Raw genomic sequence first — 21873 nt, forward strand, 5'->3', positions numbered from 1 at the left:
TATGAGTCGGAACTGATTTGATGGCACCTAACAACAACATTAAAGAAAATGTTCTACATCTGACTGTGGTGAGTAGCATCTGGGGTCTTAAAGCCTGTGAGCAGTCATCTAAGATACATCTACTGATCCCATCCCGGCTGGAGGAGAGAAGGATTAAAAAGACCAAAGACACAACGGAAAGATAAGTCCAACAGACTGATGGGCCACAGCTACCACACCCTACACCAGGCTGAGTCCAGCACAACTAGATAATGCCGAGCTATCACCACCGCCCACTCTGACAGGGATCAAAATTAGAGGGTCTTGGACAGAGCTGGAGAAAAATGTAGAACAGAATTCAAACTCACAAAAAAAGACCTGAGGGCAGAGCCAAGATGGTAGAATAGACAGATGCTTCCAGTGAGCCCTCTTTACAACAAAGACCCAAAAAAACAAGTAAAACAAGTATATTTGTGACAAGCTGGGAGCCCTGAGCTTCAAAAGCAAGCTTAGACAACTAACTGAGGGGCAGGGGAAGGAAGAGGCCCTTCAGAACTGGAGAGGATTTACAGGACCTGAATCGCGGGGAGCCCTCAGGCATCATTCCCGGAGCAGTGGCGGCGGTGGCGGCAGGCTGGTACTAGCATTTGGCCACAGTTTCCTCAGGAAGAAGCAGCCAGCCACACAGCCCACTCACACCTCTGGAACCTGAGGAGAACGGCACTCTCTGCAAAAGCTAAGTACTTCCGTATATTTTAACACATCCCCCCCCAACCCACAAACTGGCTTCAGCGGCTGAATTCCCTGGGCCTGAGATAGGCCCTGTTGAGCACCTAGAGCCATCCTCCCGGCCTTGGGGAAGGAAAAAAAATTGCATTTGGGGGAAAAGATAATTTGCTAGCTCCACTAACCGGGGGAGCTCAGGAAAGAAGCACCCCCTGTCCAGGCATAAACTGTCCGTGGACTTTGAGGAACTTTCCCTTCTGCACGGACCTGTGTGGGCCTATATTGGGAGAATAGGCCCTTGTTGGCAGACTCCAACCATTGCAGCTGTGCGGTAGAGAGGTGGGTGTTTGATGTTTGACATTGCTTTGCCTGTTAAACAAGGTCCCCACCTGCCCACATCAGGGACCTAAGGACTGGTAGCTCCACTCAGGTCACCCAGCCACCTGTGACAGGGACCCAAAGATAACTGGTACCTCCCAGTCCTTACAACCAAAAACCTTGGGTGCCCATGGTCCATCTGCAGAACCCACCCACCTGCACGCTCTAGGGAACAGGGATGTGCTTTCCTCAGAGTCACCTGGGGGTCAGTTCTCAGCCCCCTGCCTTGTTCAGAGCGTGACCCCCTGCTGCAATCAGATACCAGTATATACGCCAATCACCCCTGCCCCTCTAAGACCGTAGGACAGAGCCTGTACCACACACTTGATGATCAGCTACCTGGAAACCTGAGCTGAACTCATACAAGAAAACTGAATGGACTCTTAGACTGATATACCTGATAATAGCTCTAGCCATCTGGGGACCGGACGTCACAGCTCCAAAGGTGAAAATAATCAAGCTAGCTCATTCAAGCAACCCATAGGGGTATACCAAAACAAAACAAAGCAAGCAGCTACAACACAGTAAGCAAGCATAAACTAATACAATAACTTATAGATGGCTTGGAGACAACAGTCAATATCAAGTCACATAAAGAAACAGACCATGATCACCTCGACAGGCTCTCAAAAGAAAGAATCCAGGAATCTTCTAGATGAAAGTGCATTCCTGGAATTACCAGATGCAGAATACAAAAGTTTAATATACAGAACTCTTCAAGACATCAGGAAGGAAATGAGACAATACACAGACAAGCCAAGGAACACACAGATAAAGCAATTGAAGAAATTAGAAAGATTATTCAGGAACATAATGAAAAGTTTAATAAACTGGAAAAATCCATACACAGGCAGCAATCAGAAATTCAGAAGATTAACAATAAAATTACAGAAGTAGACAACTCCACAGAAAGTCAGAGGAGCAGAATTGAGCAAGTAGAAGCCAAAATTTCTAAACTCGAAGATAAATCACTTGGCACTAATATATTTGAAGAAAAATCAGATAAAAGAATTAAAAAAGAAGAAGAAACCTTAAGAATCATGTGGGACTCTATCAAGAAAAATAACCTACGAGGGACTGGAGTACCAGAACAGGGAGGGATAACAGAAAATACAGAGAGAAATGTTGAAAATTTGTTGGCAGAATACTTCCCTGATATCGTGAAACATGAGAAGATATCTATCCAAGATGCTCATTGAACTCTACATAAGGTAGATCTGAAAAGAAAGTCACCACGACATATTATAATCAAACTTGCCAAAACCAAAAATAAAGGGAATTATAAGAGTAGTGAGGGATAAATGAAAAGTCACCTACAAAGGAGAGCCAATAAGAATAAGCTCGGAGTACTCGGTAGAAACCACACAGGCAAGAAGGCAATAAGATGACATATTTTAAAAATTGCCTGCCAAGAATCATATATCCAGCAAATCTATCTCTTAAATATGAAGGTGAAATTAAGACATTTCGAGATAAACACAAGTTTAGGGAATTCGTAAAAACCAAACCAAAACTACAAGAAATACTAAAGGGAGTTCTTTGGTTAGAAAATCAATAATATCGGGTATCAACCCAAGACTAGAATACTGGGCAGAGCAACCAGAAGTCAACCCAGACAGGGAAATCCAAAAAAACAACGCAGGATTATATAAAAAAAAAAAAGCTCAAAACAGGGTAAGAGCGATGTTATTATATAAAAGACAATATTAGAATAATAAAGAGGGACTAAGAAATGTAATCATACACCTTCCATATGGAGAGGAAGATACAGCAATACAAAGAAATAAAACTTAGGTTTAAATTTAGAAAAATAGGAGTAAATAATAAGGTAACCACAAAGGAAACAAACTATCCTACTCATCGAAATAAAATACAAGAAAAAAATAGAGACTCAGCAGAAATAAAATCAACAACAACAAATATGAGGAAAGGACAATATATAATCTATTCAGCACATAAAATTAAGTTGGAAAAAGAAGCTGTCAACAACACACACAAAAAAAGACATCAAAACAATAGCACTAAATTCATACCTATCCATAATTACCCTGAATGTAAATGGACTAAATGCACCAATAAAGAGACAGAGAGTGGCACAATGGATTAAAAAACAAGATCCGTCTGTATGCTGCCTACAAGAGTCACACCTTACACTTAGAGACACAAACAAACTAAAACTCAAAGGATGGAAAAAAATATATCAAGCAAACAACAATCAAAAAAGAGCAGGAGTGGCAATATTAATTTCTGACAAAATAGACTTTAAAGTTAAATCCATTAGAAAGGATAAGGAAGGACACTATATAATGATTAAAGGGACAATACACCAAGAAGATACAACCATATTAAATATTTATGCACCCAATGACAGGGCTGCAAGATACATAAAACAAACTCTATCAGCATTGAAAAGTGAGACAGACAGCTCCACAATTATAGCAGGAGACTTCAACACACCACTTTTGGTGAAGGACAGGACATCCAGAAAGGAGCTCAATAAAGACACGGAAGATCTAAATGCCACAATCAACCAGCTTGACCTCATAGACATATACAGAACACTCCACCCAACAGCAACCAAGTATACTTTCTTTTCTAGTGCACATGGAACATTCTCCAGAATAGACCACATGTTAGGTCATAAAGCAAGCCTTAGCAGAATCCAAAACACTGCAATATTACATAGCATCTTCTCTGACCATAAGGCCATAAAAGTAGAAATCAATAACAGGAAAAACAGGGAAAAGAAATCAAACACTTGGAAACTGAACAATACCCTGCTCAAAAAAGACTGGATTATAGAAGACATTAAGGATGGAATAAAGAAATTCATAGAATCCAATGAGAATGAAAACTTTCTATCAGAACCTTTGGGACACAGCAAAAGCGGTGCTCAGAGGCAAATTTATAACAATAAATGCATACATCCAAAAAGAAGAAAGGGCCCAAATCAAAGAACTATCCCTACAACTTGAACAAATAGAAAGAGAGCAACAAAAGAAACCCACAGGCACCAGAAAAAAAAAGAAGAAAACAAATAATAAAAATTAGAGCTGAACTAAATGAAATAGAAAACAGAAAAACAGTTGAAAGAATTAACAAGACCAAAAGCTAGTTTTTTGAAAAAATCAACAAAATTAATAAACCACTGGCCAAAGTGACAAAAGAAAAACAGGAGAGGAAGCAAATAACCAGAATAAGAAATGAGATGGGCAATATTACAACAGGCCCAACTGAAATTAAAAGAATCATATCAGATTACTATGAAAAATTGTACTCTAACAAATTTGAAAACCTAGAAGAAATGGATGAATTCCTAGAAACTCACTACCTACCTAAATTAACACAAACAGAGGCAGAACAACTAAATAGACCCATAACAAAAGAAGGGATTGAAAAGGTAATCAAAAAACTCCCAACAAAATAAAAGCCCTGGTCCGGACGGCTTTGCTGTAGAGTTCTACCAAACTTTCAGAGAAGAGTTAACACCACTACTATTAAAGGAATTTCAGAGGGTAGAAAAGGATGAAATACTCCCAAACTCATTCTATGAAGCCACCATATCCCTGATACCAAAACCAGGTAAAGACTTAACAAGAAAAGAAAATTATAGACCTATATCCCTCATGAATGTAGATGCAAAAATCCTCAACAAAATTCTAGCCAATAGAATTCAACAACATATCAAAAAAATAATTCACCATGACCAAGTGGGATTCATACCAGGTATGCAGGGATGGTTCAACGTTAGAAAAACAATTAATGTAATCCATCACATAAATAAAACAAAGGTAAGAATCACATGATTTTATCAATTGATGCAGAAAAGGCATTTGACAAAGTTCAACACTCATTCATGATAAAAAGTCTCAGCAAAATAGGAATAGAAGGAAAATTCCTCAACATAATAAAGGGCTTTTATACAAAGCCAACAGCCACCATCACCCTAAATGGAGAGAGCCTGAAAGCATTCCCACTGAGATCGGGAACCAGACAAGGATGCCCTTTATCACTGCTCTTATTCAACATTGTGTTGGAGTTCCTAGACAGAGCAATTAGGCTAGATAAAGAAATAAAGGGCATCCAGATTGGCACGGAAGAAGTAAAAGTGTCTCTATTTGCAGACGACATGATCTTATACACAGAAAACCCTAAGGAATCCTCCAGAAAACTACTGAAACTAATAGAAGAGTTCTGCAGAGTATCGGGATACAAGATAAACATACAAAAATCAGTTGGATTCCTTTACGCCAACAAAAAGAACGCCGAAGAGGAAATCACCAAATCAATGCCATTTACAGTAGCCCCCAAGAAGATAAAATACTTAGGAATAAATCTTACCAGAGATGTAAAAGACTTATACAAAGAAAACTACAGTACACTTCTGCAAGAAACCAAAAGAGACTTAACCCAAATGGAAAAACGTACTTTGCTCGTGGATAGGAAGACTTAACATTATAAAAATGTCTACTCTACCAAAAGTGATCTATACATTTAATGCAGTTCCGATCCAAATCCCAACGACATTCTTTAATGAGATGGAGAAACAAATCACCAACTTCATATGGAAGGGAAAGAGGCCCCAGAAAAATGAGGCATTACTGAAAAAGAAGAACACAGTGGGAGGCCTTACGTTACCTGACATTAGAACCTATTATACCGCCACAGTAGTCAAAACAGCCTGGTACTGATACAACAGAATTGAGAATCCAGACATAAATCTATCCACATATGAGCAGTTGATATTTGACAAAGGCCCCAAAACAGTTAAATGGGGAAAAGACAGTCTTTTTAACAAATGGTGCTGGCATAACTGGATATCCATCTGCAAAAAAAAATGGAACAAGACCCATACCTCACTCCATGCACAAAAATGTGCTCAAAATAGATCAAAGACCTAAATATAAAATCTAAAATGATAAAGATCATGGAAGAAAAAATAGGGAGAATGTTAGGAGCCCTAATACATGGCATAAACTGTATACAAAACACTATTAAGAATGCAGAAGAAACACTAGATAACTGGGAGCTCCTAAAAATCAAACACCTATGCTCATCCACAGACTTCACCAGAAGAGTAAAAAGACTACCTACAGACTGTGAAAAAGTTTTTAGCTATGACATTTCCGATCAGCATCTGATCTCTAAAATCTACATGATACTGCAAAAACTCAACTGTGAAAAGACAACCCAATTAAAAAATGGGCAAAAGATATGAATAGACACTTCACTAAAGAAGACATTCAGGTAGCTAACAGATACAAGAGGAAATGTTCACGATCATTAGCCACTAGAGAAATGCAGATCACAACTACAATGAGATTCCATCTCCAACAAGGCTGGCATTAATACAAAAAACACAAAATAATAAATGTTAGAGAGACTGGAACACTTCTACACTGCTGGTGGGAATGTCAAATGGTACAACCACTTTGGAAATCGATTTGGCACTTCCTTAAAAAGCTATAAATAGAACTACCATATGATCCAGCAATCCCACTCCTCGGAATACATCCTAAAGAAATAAGAGCCTTTACATGAACAGATATATGCACACCCATGTTCACTGCAGCACTGTTTACAATAGCAAAAAGTTGGAAGCAACCAAGGTGCCCATCAACGGATGAATGGATAAATAAATTATGGTATATTCACACAATGGAATACTACTCATCCATAAAGAACAGTGAGGAATCTGTGAAAATTTTCATAACATGGAGGAACCTGGAAGGCATTATGCTGAGTGAAATTAGTCAGTTGCAAAAGGACAAATAGTGTATAAGACCACTATTATAAGAATTTGAGAAATACTTTAAACTGAGAAGAAAACATTCTTTTGTGGTTACGAGAGGAGGGAGGTTGGGAGGGTGGGAGAGGGGTATTCGCTAATTAGTTGGTAGATAAGAACTACTTTAGGTGAAGGGAAATACAACACACAATACAGGGGAGGTCAGCACAACTGGACTAAACCAAAAGCAAAGAAGTTCCCTGAATAAATCAAACTCTTCAAAGGCCAGCGTAGCAGGGGCAGAGGTTTGGGGACCATGGTTTCAGGGGACATCTAAGTCAATTGGCATTATAAAATCTATTAAGAAAACATTCTGCTTCCCACTTTGAAGAGTGGCGTCTGGGGTCTTAAATGCTAGCAAGCAGCCATCTAAGATGCATCAATTGGTCTCAACCCACCTGGATCAAAGGAGAATGAAGAACACCAAGGACACGAGGCAATTACGAGCCCAAGAGACAGAAAGGGCCACATGAACCAGAGACTACATCAGCCTGAGACCAGAAGAACTAGATAGTGCCCGGCTACAACCGATGACTGCCCTGACAGGGAACACAACAGAGAGCCCCTGAGGGAGCAGGAGAGCAGTGAGATGCAGACCCCAAATCCTCATAAGGCCAGACTTAATGGTCTGACTGAGACTGGAAGGACCCCGGTGGTCATGGCCCCCAGACCTTCTGTTGGCCCAGGACAGGAACCATTTCCAAAGCCAACTCTTCAGACATGGATTGGACTGGACAATGGGCTGGAGAGGGATGCTGGTGAGGAGTGAGCTTCTTGGATTAGGTGGACACTTGAGACTATGTTGGCATCTCCTGCCTGGAAGGGAGATGAGAGGGTAGAGGGGGTTAGAAGCTGGCGAGGTAGACACGAAAAGAGAGAGTGGAGGGAGAGAGTGGGCTGTCTCATTAGGGGGAGAGTAATTGGGAGTATGTAGCAAGGTGTATGTAAGTTTTTGTGTGAGAGACTGACTTGATTTGTAAACTTTCACTTAAAGCACAATAAAAAGTATATATATAAAAAAAAAAAGACCAGACTTACCTGTCTGACAGAGACTGGAGAAACCCTGAGATACGGTCCCCGGACGCCCTTTGAACTCAGTCCTGAAGTCACTCCTGAGGTTTACCCTTCAGCCAAAGATTAAACAGGTCTATATGGTGCAGTGGTTAAGAGCTCGGCTGCCAACCAAAAGGTCGGCAATTTGAATCCACCAGCCTGCTCCTTGGAAAACCTATGGGGGCAATTCTATTCTGTCCTATAGGGTTGCTATGTGTCAGAATCAACTCGACGGCAACAGGTTTGGTTTTTCGCTTTATACGGCCAACAATAACACACGTAAGGAACGTGCTTCGTAGTTCAGTCATGTATACAAGACTAATGGGCACGCACACCAGCCCAAAAGCAAAGACGAGAAGGCAGGAAGGGACAGGAAAACTGTACAAATGGAAAGAGGAAACCTGGGGTGGAGAAGGGAAGAGTGTTGACACATCATGGGTTTGGTAACCAATGTCACAAAACAATTTGTACGTTAACTGCTTAATGAGAAATGAATTTGCTCTGTAAACTTTCACCTAAAGCATGAAAAAATTTTTTAAAAGGTGCCTCAGAAGAAAGACCTGGCTTTTGAAAAATCAGCCATTGAAAACACTATGGAGTATAGTTCTACTATGAGATACACAGGGTCTTCATGAGTTGGACCAGCAACTGGTTTTACCGGTGCCCACACCTATGTAAACATTCCTTTTACTTAAGTATTCTCTAACTATCTTGATTTTAGTATGCCAACTATTTCCTGTTGGCACCCTGACTGGTACATAGAGACTATTATTACCATGTTAGAATGAGGAAACAAAGCCACACACCCCGAGTATCTAGCTCCACAACCTGTCCTCCTAACTACAATGCTTTTTTTCCTCTGAAATTCACAGAGGGTAGGGCACTGTTGTTAATTTTTCATCTGGAGTCCAGAATGTGGCTCCTGTCTCTCTGAGCCTCTTTTCAAGAAGGGCAGCCCTTTGTTCCCTTTCTCAACATTATTGTTGTTCCCAGGGTATGGCAGATGCTACACCTGGCAAACTGGTTCCCATGGCCATCAGTCCAAGTATGGTTTGAGTAGCCTTTGAACATTCCTGTAATTATGTTGACCAGTGTTAATTTGAGTCTTCATATTATTATTTTAACTGCAGTTTGCCTCTGCCTCAGGTTCTTTTTGCTGCAGCTGGCAGCTGGGGAGGAAGTGGACAGGGTCACCTGCTAGGAGGAAACTGAGTCTGCCTGAGCTGCCAATCCCCAGAGTAGAGACAGACTGAAGGTGGCGGTAGGGAGGGGATGTCTGAAGTAGCCTCAACTCTAGAGAAGTGCTTCTCCCCAGCCCTTAAAAAAAAATGCTAATTTGGCCAAAGACGATTGCTGTAAAGTCTGTTATTATACAATAACAACATTTTTTGGCAAATTAATAAATTTAATAGCCTTTGGTGAATTAGCCATACAGCAACTTGATCCTTCAGAAAATGGCTCAGTTGGGGAATTTGCTCATTCAGTGGCTTGGCTTTCAAACTGCTGAATAGACTGGGAGCCAAATCTATGACCTCCAAAAAAAAACAAACCCGTTTACATCAAGTCGGTTCCGATTCATAGCGACCCTACAGGTCCGAGTAGAACTGCCCCAGAGGGTTTTCAAGGCTGTAATCTTTATGGAAGCAGACTACTGCATCTTTCTCCCATGGAGCTGCTGGTAGGTTCAAACCGCCGACCTTTTGGTTAGCACCCAAGTGCTTAACCACTGTGTGCCACCAGGGCTCCTTCTATGACCTCCAACACCTTGTAAATGAGGTGAGGACTTTATCCAGAAAAGGACCCCCTTAAGACCTTCCCCATGAACCCTGTGTTCCAACAGGAAAGGGAAGGGGGCTTGGGGAAGCAGGGCCCAGGACAAGGTTCAAATTTTATCCTCACACATCACTCTTGAGCCTCCCTCCTGCTGGCCTCTCCTGGTTCTTTTTCTCCCCTTCCCTTCCTAATAAGAGGCCAGACGGGCCAAACAGGCAGGAAGAGACAAGGATGTGGTCAAGTTTGGGATCTGAGTGATGAATGGGGACATCTACTGCTTTTGGTGGAGCCCTCCCCCCGCAACAAACCCTGATACCTGAGTGGTCAAATCCTTGTTTGAAGCAGTAGCAGCAGCAGATGGAATGGCCTCAGAAAGAATCTCTCAGAAGTTTTTCCTCCAGAGTTCTCAGAAGGAATGTTTATGAGTGCTACCAGGGCAACACCAGTTTCAACCAATGGGAGGCAAATTCCAACTCTTTCTGGCTGCTTCTGTTCAGTCAAGGAGGCAAAATGGGAGGGAGAGAGGGAAAGAGGGGGATAGTCACAGTGTCTACCTGACCTCAGTAGCAGGACCAGCCCGTAGTGTCCACACTGTTTCTTCCAAGCAGGGCATGAGCTTGTAAGGCTGTGCCAGGAGGAACAGTAATGATAAGACTCACAGCTGGAATGTATTGGTCCCCCTTATTATGTACCAGTCATTTTATTAAATATTCTGTTTGTTAGGGGCCCTGGTAGCACGGTGGTTAAGAGCTCGGCTGCTAACCAAAAGGTCAGCTGTTTGAATCCACCAGCAGCTCCTTGGAAACCCTATGGGGCAGTTCTACTCTGTCCTATAGGGTCTCTATGAGTTGGAATCAACTCGATGGCAATAAGTTTGGTTTTGGTTTGTTTATGTTAAGTCATTTATTCCTCCTAACAACCCGAAGCAGTAGGTATTAGTAGTTTCATATTACAGTTGAACAAGCCAAGGTAAAGAAATGTTAATTTGCCCCAAACTCAAATCCAGAGCTGTCTGACTTCATTGACTGAGCTTTTTAATTGGTTCTTCCCAAATTCTGAAGTTAGGGCCCCCCTTGTGTGCTTAATTGTTTTCAAAGATGTCTTTTATGAAACAAGAGCGAGAGAGGATAGTACAGTGGTTATAAGCACAAGCGCAGGAGCAATTAGCACTTTGGTTTCTCCGTTTCCTTGTCTATAATAATTTAATAATGATTGCTGAATGGGGGTTTTATGAGGATTAAATCAGATAATTCATGTAAACACTGAGAACAGTACCTGGTACATCATAAACTCTCCCTTTAAGGATTAGCTCTTATTCCTATTCTTATGTTGTTGTCATAAATGGTGTTCTTTTAAATGGACTTAACTGGTGAAATAAAAAGCTGTCAATCTTATGTCAGCCCCCAAACCCCCCTCAAAAAAAAAAAAAACACTCACTGCCGTTGAGTCAATTCCAACTCATAGTGACCCCATAGGGTTTCCAAGGCTGTAAATCTCTATGGAAGCTGACTGCCCCATCTCTCTCCCACAAAGTGGCTGGTGGTTTCAAACCACTGAACTTTTGTTTAGCAGTTCATCACTTAAACCACTGCACCACCAAAATAAACCCAAACCTGTTGCTGTCAAGTCGATTCCGACTCAGAGTGACCCTACAGGACACAGTAGAACTGCCCCCATAGAGTTTTCAAGGAGCTGCTGGCAGATTCGAACTGCCAACCCTTTGGTTAGCAGCTGTAACACTTAGCCACTATGGCACCGGGGTTTCTGCTGCACTGCCAGGGTTCCTTATATCAGTCCCCAGTTTTATTAATTGTATTGGTCCATGAAATCCCCAAGTCGGAATCCCTGCTCTTAACCACTATGCTTTGTATATGGAGCAGCCGAACACTTAACCACTGCACTACCTGGGCTCCTTGAAGGACAGAGGCGTTCAAATCCCAGCTTTACCGCTTACTGGCTTTGTGACTTTAGGTAGGTTGTTTCACCTCATCTGTACATTCAGGTTCTTAACAGTAGTCACTTCATAGGGCTGACAAGAAGGTAAAAGGTGATTCATGTGGTGCACTCAGAGGATGGCCTGGCAGGCTGTAAGTGCTCAATGAACATTAGTGACCACCGTGATGATGACTGAGACTAACCACAATGGACAATATCAAAAGTAGGGAAATCAGAAAGAGCTCTCCACCTCCCTGAGGCTGGGAGAAATAGCCTGGCACTCCAGAGGCAGGTGTGTCTTGAGTTCTCACTAGTTAGGCCCATTAGTCAGTAGCCAAGGTAGGAGGACTGGTGTGGACACCCACGTTGGTGTATACTATCCATGATGATTCGCCTCATGCTGTCCCCTGGCCTGGCTCCCATAAAACCCATCAGACCACACTGCTCAGCACCTCGTAGTTCCACAGCCAGCCCTGAACCACCACCCTGCCCTCCTTTGTGGTGTCCCTGTGAGTGCGTCTGGGGGGCTGTGTTTTTCCTGGGATGAGAGCTGGGTAATACCAGGTCCAGGGGTCGCTGCATTCCAGAGGGACAGCGCTCGGAATTCTTTGTCAAGCTTTTGGCGTGGAGGGCAACAGGGCCTCTCCTAGGAAGCCCTGGGGCCACTGGCGAGAGGCACCCGGGGAACCTCGAAGGGAGGGGCGATGGGATTCGTAACTGGCCAGACAGACAAGCCAGCGATGAAAAACTCTTTGCAGACAAAATACTTGCGGTGACGGCGGGCAGAGATTTCCCAGCAGATTAGAAAGGCTGCTTCTTTGAAGCTGGAACTTACAACTCTGCGGGCCGGAACTTCGCCTCCTGACCAAGCCAAACCCCTCACTCAAGCGGACAAATGTAGGTCTCCCGGGCTCTCAAAGCTGAGTGGCCCTTTGAACTCCCAGGCAGCCGCTGAGGACAAGTCGTTCCACTCAGCGCTCCGAGACTACGGATGTGGAGAGGGCTGAAGGCCGGGCGCTGCGACCAGCAAGAGAGCAGGCGGGGCGGGGAGGAGCAGGCGGGGCAGAGAGAGAGCAGGCGGGGCGGGGAGGAGGAGGCGGGGTGGAAGGCGGGGCAGCAAGGGAAGGAGGTGGGGCGGGGAGGAGGCGGGGCAGTGAGGGAGCAGGCGGGGCGGGGAGGAGGAGGCGGGGCAGCGAGGGAGCAGGTGGGGCGGGGAGGAGGAGGCGAGGCAGCAAGGGCAGCAGGCGGGTGGGGGAGGAGGAAGTGGGCTGGGGGAGGAGGAGGGGGGATAGCGAGGGGAGCAGGCGGGGCGGGGAGGAGGAAGCGGGCTGGGGGAGGAGGAGGTGGAATAGCGAGGGGAGCAGGCGGGGCGGGGAGGAGGAGGCGGGGCAGCGAGGGGAGCAGGCGGGGCGGGGAGGAGGAGGCGGGGTGGGGAGGGGAGCAGGCGGGGCGGGGAGGGGAGCAGGCGGGGAGGGGAGGAGGAGGCGGGGCAGCGAGGGAGCAGGTGGGGCGGGGAGGAGGAAGCGGGGCAGCGAGAGAGCAGGTGGGGCGGGGAGGAGGAGGAGGGGCAGCGAGGGAGCAGGTGGGGCGGGGAGGAGGAGGCGGGGCGGGGAGGAGGAACCGGGGCAGCGAGGCGAGCAGGCGGGGCGGGGAGGAGGAAGCGGGCTGGGGGAGGAGGAGGTGGAATAGCGAGGGGAGCAGGCGGGGCGGGGAGGAAGACGCGGGGCAGCGAGGGGAGCAGGCGGGGCAGCGAGGGGAGCAGGCGGGGTAGCGAGGGGAGCAGGCGGGGCAGGGAGGAGGAGCCGGGGCAGCGAGAGGACCAGGCGGGGCGGGGAGGAGGAGGCGGGGCAGCGAGAGGACCAGGCGGGGCGGGGAGGAGGAGGCGGGCTGGGGGAGGAGGAGGTGGGACAGCAAGGGGAGAGGGCAGGGCGGGGAGGTGGAAGGCGGAGCAGCGAGGGGAGTAGTTGGGGCGGGGAGGAGGAGGCGGGGTGGGAGGCGGGGCAGCAAGGGAAGCAGGCGGGGTGGGGGTGTGGATTCGGGGCAGCGAGGGGAAGTGGTAGGGCGGGGTAGAAGGCGGACCAGCGAGGGGAGCAGGCGGGGCGGGGAGGGGGAGGCGGGGCGGAGAGGAGGAGGGGCAGCAAAAGGAGGAGACGGGGTGAGGGAGGAGGTGGAGCAGTGAGTGGAGCAGGTGGGGAGGGGAGCAGGCTGGGCAGGGAGCAGGAGCAGGTAGGGCGGGGAGTATGAGGCGGGCAGAAGGCTGGCCAAGCCCAGCCCCTCCTTCGCAATAGGAAGATGAGCTGGCTGGCGGGAAGCCTCCAGCCCAAGCCCGCACCCACATGGGCCTTTCCTGGCTTTTGGGTGCCCTGGCGCCTGAACTCGCTGCCGCCCAGGGCCAGCAAGCAATTCCCCTGGCTTCACTTGGATGAGAGCACAGAGCACGTGGCAAAGCATCGTCCCGGATCCATAGGCCGCCTTCCAAATGGTGTGCCCTGCCACCGGGAGTGTGCCCCAATCGCTGCTAGGGACCAGCTGGAGGGCAGGCCTTGCCCAGCTCCCTGTTCTTCCCGAGGCTGATGCAAGCTGGACAGACTCCAGGGAAGAGAGGGCAGGCGCCCCACTCACCCGGCCTGTGAGAAGTGGGGGGAGGGGTGACTTTGTGTCAAGAATATAGTACTTACTAGAGAGAAGTGCTCTGGCAGGTCTCCACTCTGTTAGCTTCTTCCTGAACTGAGGAAAATTGGTGAAGACCCTAGGCAGGGGTGGTCCACCTCAGGGCATAAGAGAGAGGATGGAGCTAAAGTTGGGTGCCATCTCTTCTGGTCTCCACACCCTGGGCCTTAAATTAGATTCTTTCCCACCCATCTCTTCTCCTTCCCTGATAACCTCATGCTCACCCTATCACCCCTTCCCTTCTTCCCAGTCTTCTCTTTCCTCCTCCCTGCCTCTGCCTAGCAAGGCTGATGGCTCTCAGTGATAGAGCCCAGGCTAAATGCTGACATTCTCTTCTTGTCAGGTGAGCCCAGTCAGCCAACACATACCTTTTGAGTACCAGTGAAGTGCCCAGGTCCTGGCATTGTAGAGAAGAAAATCTGAAGAAGACTAGAGACCCACCCTCAATGAACTTACAGTATAGTTGAGAAGGTAAGAAGCAAGTCAAAGCAGGTGACAGCAAAACACTCCCTGACTCAAAACTTGGGGCAAAGCTAGATTCGGGCAGGATCTAATCAAATGTGGCCGAGTAAGGTCACTTCAAGGTTAAAAGACAGCTAGACTGCCCTGGGAAGGGGTAGGAGGTGTTTGAAGCCCAGGGCCTTTCCCAAGCTGAGGTCCATCCTCCAACACTAAAGGCCATAGACCCTGAGTACTGTGCTGGTCAGCCGCAGGTGGGTGGGTCCTTGAGTCGTGGTGTCACAAAGCCCCCTCAGACAATTTCAGTCATCCTTGAGCAGGCGGGGTCTGCCACAGAGTTGAGTGCTTCATTGAATAGTGCTTTGCACAGAAGAAAAAAAATACTGTGTAAAGCTGTTCCTCTGATGGCCAAATTCTTTTTTAATCTCTTTTTATTGTACTTTAGATGAAGGTTTACAGAACAAACTAGTTTCTAAACAGTTAGTACACACATTGTTTTATGACATTGATGAACAATCCCACGACATGTCAACACTCTCCCTTCTCAACCTTGGGATCGCTATTACCAGCTTTCCTGTTCTCTCCTACCTTCCAGTCCCTGCCCCAGGGCTGGTGTGCCCCTTTAATCTAGTTTTGTTTCATGGGTGATGGCCAAATTCTTGACAATGATGCCGTGGTGTTTTCTTCTTCCAGTTCAGGTCCATGGTCAAAACTACAGTGGGCTCCTCTTACAGCCACTGGCTGAATACTCCAGCATTGCTCTAGAGACCTGGCCCAAACGTCAAGTTCTTAGAGGTAAGAGAGGAGAGTAGGTTTCTGGGGGCTGTTTTCTGGCTTCTAGAAATATATATATTAGTCGCAATTGACTCGACGGCACTGGATGTTGGGTTAGGAGTCCTAGAAGGACACTGTTATCTGGTGAGTGAAACAGACACTCCCAGTCAGACAGGTGGTAGGTAGTACACAAGGGAACTTGCAGTGGTATACCAAAGATATTCTTCAACACCTGGAAAATCATGTTGTTCTCTTGGGGCAGTAATGTTCAGTGTTCCCATTATCTTCCCTACCTTCTTTCTACTGCCTTTAAGATTACAGCTCTTTGGGGTCATAATCAAAATTGCGTATTTGTATTTAAGTTTTATTATCTGAGTACTCTCTAGCCCAAATGTAATAAATGATCTATGTTTTCAGGAACCTGCCGACAAGCAAAACAACGGATGACACACAAAATATGTTCCAGCTAATGTAATAACAGGTAGTTTGGGTTTCCACCGCTGAATTCACAAGTAAGATCTGACTAGCCATTTTCTCAGGGATGTTCTTAAAAGAACAATTAGATCTATAATCCTGAATCAAGACTTGTGGAAATCCCAGAAGCAATTATTTTTGGTGTTTCACTGCAAAAGAGCCTTTTGGGGGGTGGGGAACCAGCAAAAGACACAGAAAGCACACAAATATGCCAGAGAACCCCTTTCAAAATAAGGGTTATGCACACACAGCTTTGGGTTTATTCTGTTTATTTCCTTCTCTTTGTCTTTTTCCAAAAATGCATCAAGAAAATTCTCAACCCTGGGCTCAGGGTGCTGTAGGCCACAAACTTCTGTTCCTGTCTCCTCTGAAAGGAAGTACATGCAGCAGTGTTTGCACACTTCAGAGATTAAGTTGTTGGTTGGGGGAAGGGATGAGGGGTGTGTGTGTGTGTGTGTGTGTGTGTGTGTGTGTGTGTGTGTGTGTGTGTGTGTGTGTGTGTGTGTGTGTGTGTGTGTGTAGGGGTGGGTAGCAGAGGCCATTATACAAGCACACCCAGACTTGAACCAATAAACTAAATGTCAATTTCTTTAGATATCTAGAATCAGCATCTACATACTTGGGAAAGACAAAACACTACAGTTGTTCCATGTGTCCTGTTTATCACCAAAGTGCAGTAGAAGAACTGGAGTTCTCAGGTCACGAAATTATCAGGGTGATGTGGAATCTTGAAAACCCAGGATTTTTAAATGTGCTCCCCTTACCCTCTGCCCTCAACCAGAAGTTTCCTGATAAGGATGGTGGGTTTCAGCTCCAGCCACTTGCCACTCTCCTATAGAATAGAGCAAGCAGCAAGAACTGACAGGGGTAACCAGGCACTGGGTTCTCACAGTGGCATTAAACTACACTTTTCTCTCTGCTTTTGGAACAATTAATGTCTTCAATGAACTTAGTACTGTTGATTGTATTTATTTTCAGTGCTCTGGGAATCCCTAGACTGCAGTCACTCATTTTAACAGGGAGCCAAAAACTGCCACCGCCAGTGACACTTGGTTATGCACTGGGCAGCCTGAGAGCTGTTAAAGGAGCACTCCTAACACAAAGGGGCTTCAGTTAGCCCTTCTACATGCACAGGGCTGCACACTTCCAATCTCCTGGAGGTACATCATTTCATGTGCTCATAGCCTCAGCATCTGGGCATGTACACAGAGCCTGTACTATCCTCATTTGAAACTTGAGTGAACCGAAGCTCAGAGCAATGAAGTGACTTGCCCAAGGTCCCATACCCGACAGGCTTCGGCATCTCCAGATGTTGGATCCTCGCCTGAGGTTTATCACATGAGTGAGTTGGGATACACCCTTGGGAAAAGCAAATGCCCCCAGAAAGTGATAAGGCTTAGGTTTACAGCTGAGCCAAGCGAGAAACTGACATCTGAGGAGGAGGAAGGGGAATTGCTCTAGGATTCTCCTGGAGGAGGTAGGAATTCTTAAAAAACACTTTCTGGTATGTTCCTTGATGGAGACCCTGATACTGTTTTCCTTTGTGCTTTTTAATAATTTCAGACACTAGAGGGAAAATTGTAAGTTTCCCCTTTGAACAACTGGCTTCATTGGTCCTCTGGCTTGATTGTCACATGAAGAAGCTGTTGTTGATGTTACCTTCTTCTTCCCTCCATTATGAAAAGGTTGTAACCATGTCACAATGTCACATCAGTAAACTCGGATCGATCCTCCCAGAAAGAAAGAAAAATGATGTGTGTAATGATGCTTGCTATGTGAGCAGTCTCTGTCGGGTGAGGGATGAGGAATGTCAGGCTAGGAACCCTGCTCCCTGGGTCAAATAGAGCACTGCACTAATTAAGGACCTTTTTGCTGGACAGGGCCAATGGACAGGTAACCCTCTTCCGAAAGGTATGTCTGTTCTTAAGGGGTTTTATTTTGTTTTGCCAGTGGGATGTGCAGAGGAATAAGAAAGGAGTGTGGTGTCTTTGTCCCCAGACAAGGGACAGGTGGCAGAGAAACAAGTAATGTCCGCTTTATGCAAATATCAGTAATTACTCTCAAATCCAAAAGAAATGCTTGTTATTGCAAATGTGGCTGAAGCTAGGTAATGCTCAGAACTGAAGGAGGATGTCTTAAGGGTTTTTGTTGTGTTTTGGTCCTCTTTTGTTACATCAGTAATCTAGTCATGTGGCTCAACTCAGAGAGTACAAAAGAGTATAAATTTTTAAGAGTATATAAAGTTTTATGAGTTATACCTCAAAAAACTTGATTAAAGAAAAAGTCTCCCTCCCACCTTTGTCTCCCAGCCATCCAGTTTCCCCTGCCCAGAGGCAATCGTTGCTATTACTTTCTTCTGTATTCTTCCAGAGATATTCTATGAATATACAATGACCGTACAAACATTTCTATTCCTCTTTCCTGTTTTATTATGTAGGTGGTAGCATAATAAACACTATTCTGGATATTCTTGGCTACTGTTCTATGTTAGTATTGTAAGACTTCTTAAGATTTTTTGTATTTCCAACCTCCACTTTCCCACCTCCCATTTATTTTTCAACCCATTGCTGTCTGGCATATGCCCTCGCCGTTCCACTAAAATTCTTCTGCTAAGGTTACCAAGGAGCCCTGGTGACGCAGTGGTTAAGAGCTTGGCTGCTAACCAAAAGGCTGGCAGCTGGAATCCACCAGCCACTCCTTGGAAACCGTATGGGGCAGTTCTACCCTGTCCTATAGGATCGCTATGAGTTGGAATCCACTCGGCAGCAACCGTTTTTTTGTTTGTTTTTTAAGGTTACCAGTGTGCTCATCACAACCCTACTCAGAAAGCTGGTAGTCACCCTAGCCTTTTTTTCTTCTCCCTCCTGGCCAACTAAACACCATGGCATCTGCACATTTTACCTCCAAATGTGTACCAAATTCTTCCTATCCTCCTATTCCTTACTATCACTGCCACAGCTTAGGCCATCATTATCTTGAGCCTAGACTAATGCAATAGCCTCCTAGCTGGCTGTCCTATTTCTAGTTTCTTCCTGGAACACTCCCACAATACACTTTAAATCAGGGACTCCCCACCTCGGCACTATTGACATCTTGGGTTGGCTAAATCTTTATCGTGGAGGCCTGCCATCTGGGTTGTTAAGATGTTTAGAAGCATCGCTGGCCTCTGCCCACTAGATGTCAGTAACACATTGGCAACTGTGTCCTGCAGGACAAACTTACTGTCGCTGAGAACCTCTGCTTTAAGCACATCCTATGAGTCAGAATCGACTCCACGGCACTGGGTTTTTTGGTTTTTATGCAGAGCAGCCAGGGAGATATACCCAAATCACCAGACCACTCTTCTGCTTCCTGCCCGCATTAGCTCCCGATTACTCTCACAAGGCATCCCCAGCTCCTGAGTGAGACATGTTCTGGGCCCTGCCAATCTCTCTAGTCCTTTCTTCATTTCTTGCCCCACACTTTTTGCTCTCTTTCTTGTTGTTGTTAGGTGCCTTTGAGTTGGTTCTTGCGCTGTGATTAATTACTTTGTGTGTGGCCTTTCTAGTTATGGGCTTGTAACTCCCACCCAGGTGATTGTGATAGGGTAATTGTGACCTACCAAGGGGATTGGTCAGTTTTGCCTTAAAAGAGAGCCAATTCCAGAGCAGAGAGGAAGAGCCCACCACCACTAAGGAAGGAGAGACTGGTGGGAGAGATCCAACAGCAGAGCACTGGCAGCAGGAGGCTGTGTGGTGGGCTTCCTGGCCCACAGAGAGAGAAAGCTCAGTGCCTTTAGGCAGAGGCCTAGGGCCAGGGAGAGGCTGTCCTGATGAAAAAACCTGTATCATGAGTGTTCCTGAGCCTGAATTGTAACAGTTAAACTTCCCTTATAATAAACCCCATAATCATGAGTATGGTCTTTACGTTCTGTGTGGCCCTTGCAATGAATCATCGAACTCAGCAAAGTAGAGAGTGCTGCGTGAGGGATGGTTAGTGTCAGAGCTGGTCAGGATGGCCGAGAGAAGAGGCTTGTCTGGCCTCCGCCTCATGGGAGTCAGCCTTGCACTGTTGATCTTGGTTCTCCTTCCCCCTGGTGAGGTTGGGGGAGGTCAGATTCTACCCCCAAGTCATTTTTACACTTCTGCCTCATAGTGACCTTGTATATAACAGAACAAAACACTGTCCAGTCCTGCACCATCCTCACAATCGTTGCTATGTTTGGGCCCATTGTTACAGCTACTGTGTTCATCCATCTCCTTGAGGGTCTTCCTCTTTGTCGATGACCCTCTGCTTTACCAAGTATGACATCCTTCTCCAGGGACTGGTCCCTCCTGATAACATGTCCAAAGTATGTGAGACAAAGTCTTGCCATCCTCACTTCCAAGGAGCATTCTGGCTGTATTTCTTCCAAGACAGATTTGTTCGTTCTTTTGGCAGTCCATGGTATATTCAATATTCTTCACCAACACCATAATTCAAAGGTATCAGTTCTTCTTTGGTCTTCCTTATTCCTTGTCCAGCTTTCACATGTATATGAGGAGATTGGAAACACAATGGCTTGGGTCGGGTGCACCTTAGTCCCCAAGGTGACATCTTTGCTTTTTAACACTTTAAAAAGGTCTTTTGCAGCAGATTTGCCCAATGCAATATGTAGTTTAATTTCTTGACTGCTGCTTCCATAAGCATTGATTGTGGATCAAAGTAAAATGAAATCTTTGACAACTTCATTATTTTCTCTGTTTATCATGATGATGCTTATTGGTCCAGTTCTGAGAATTTTTGTGTTCTTTATGTTGAGGTGTAGTTCATACTGAAGGCTTTGGTCTTTGATCTTCCATCAGTAAGCACTTCAGGTCCTCTTCAGCAAGCAACGTGGTGTCATCTGCATAACGCAGGTTGTTAATGAGCCTTCCTCCAATCCTGATGCCCCGTTCTTCTTCATATAATCCAGCTTCTCATATTATTTGCTCAGCATACAGATTGAATAGGTATGGTGAAAGGATACAACCCTGACACACACCTTTCCTGACTAAACCAATCAGTATCCCCTTGTTCTGTCCAGACAACTGCCTCTTGATCTATGTAAAGGTTCCTCATGAGCACAATTAAGTGTTCTGGAATTCTCATTCTTTGCAATGTAATCCGTAATTTGTTATGATCCACACAATCAAATGCCTTTGTATAGTCAATAACTCATTGCCATCGAGTTGATTCCGACTCACAGCAACCCTATAGGATATAGGAGTAGAACTGCCCCATAGCATTTCCAAGGAGCAGCTAGTGGATTTGAACTGCTGATCTTTTAGTTACCAGCCGAGCTCTTAACCACTGTGCCACCAGGGCTCCTGCATAGTCAATAAAACACAGGTAAACATCTTTCTGGTATTCTCTGCTTTCAGCCAGGATCCATCTGACATCAGCAATGATATCCCTGGTTCCCCATCCTCTTCTGAAACCAGCCTGAATTTCTGGCAGTTCCCTGTCAATATACTGCTGCAGCCGTTTTTGAATGGTCTTCAGCAGAATTTTGCTTGCATGTGATATTGATATTATTCTATAATTTCCACATTTGGTTGGATCACCTTTTTGGGGAATGGGCACAAATATGGATCTCTTCCAACCGGTTGGCCAAGCGCAGAACTGCTTGTAGATCTTTCCCACACAGCCAGTTTCATGCCTACACTCATGCTTTTCCCTCAGCTTGGCATGTCTTCCTTTTTACCCCAACCTGTAAGGCTGGGTGAACCCCCCCTGCCCTTTCCCCTGGGCTCCCACAGCACCTCCTGCAAACTTCTGTCATAGCACTCTGATATCTCATCCAGCTATTATCTGTCACTTCCAGTGGACTGAGCTCCTGGAGGGCAGGGGTGTGTCTTAGTCCA

The 21873-nt window shown here is 45.6% G+C and overlaps 1 protein-coding gene and 1 long non-coding RNA gene across 8 annotated transcripts in view; one reads left to right on the forward strand and one right to left on the reverse strand.

The window, feature by feature from the left end:
* The window catches only part of AKAP14 (A-kinase anchoring protein 14), a 36475-nt gene extending 23794 nt beyond the window's left edge, over positions 1–12681 (reverse strand). Inside the window, exons 1-2 of one of the 7 annotated variants that reach the window (XM_049872528.1) lie at positions 12468–12681; positions 7910–7995 (exon numbers count right to left, since the gene is read on the reverse strand). The gene's annotated coding sequence lies outside the window, so the exon portion shown is untranslated. Of the gene's footprint in view, positions 1–7909; positions 7996–10013; positions 10227–11601; positions 12442–12467 lie in introns of those variants that run through there. The other 6 variants (XM_049872527.1, XM_049872525.1, XM_049872530.1 and 3 more) reach the window with 6 other exon arrangements.
* Positions 12682–14002: 1321 nt separating this feature from the next.
* Positions 14003–16015, forward strand: LOC126069309 (uncharacterized). The gene is made up of 4 exons (XR_007515907.1): positions 14003–14114; positions 14646–14773; positions 15455–15556; positions 15953–16015. It is a non-coding gene; the product is annotated as an uncharacterized LOC126069309 (long non-coding RNA).
* The last annotated feature ends 5858 nt before the right edge of the window (positions 16016–21873 follow it).

Source organism: Elephas maximus, chromosome X, assembly GCF_024166365.1.
Source record: "Elephas maximus indicus isolate mEleMax1 chromosome X, mEleMax1 primary haplotype, whole genome shotgun sequence".
Lineage (NCBI taxonomy): Eukaryota > Metazoa > Chordata > Mammalia > Proboscidea > Elephantidae > Elephas > Elephas maximus.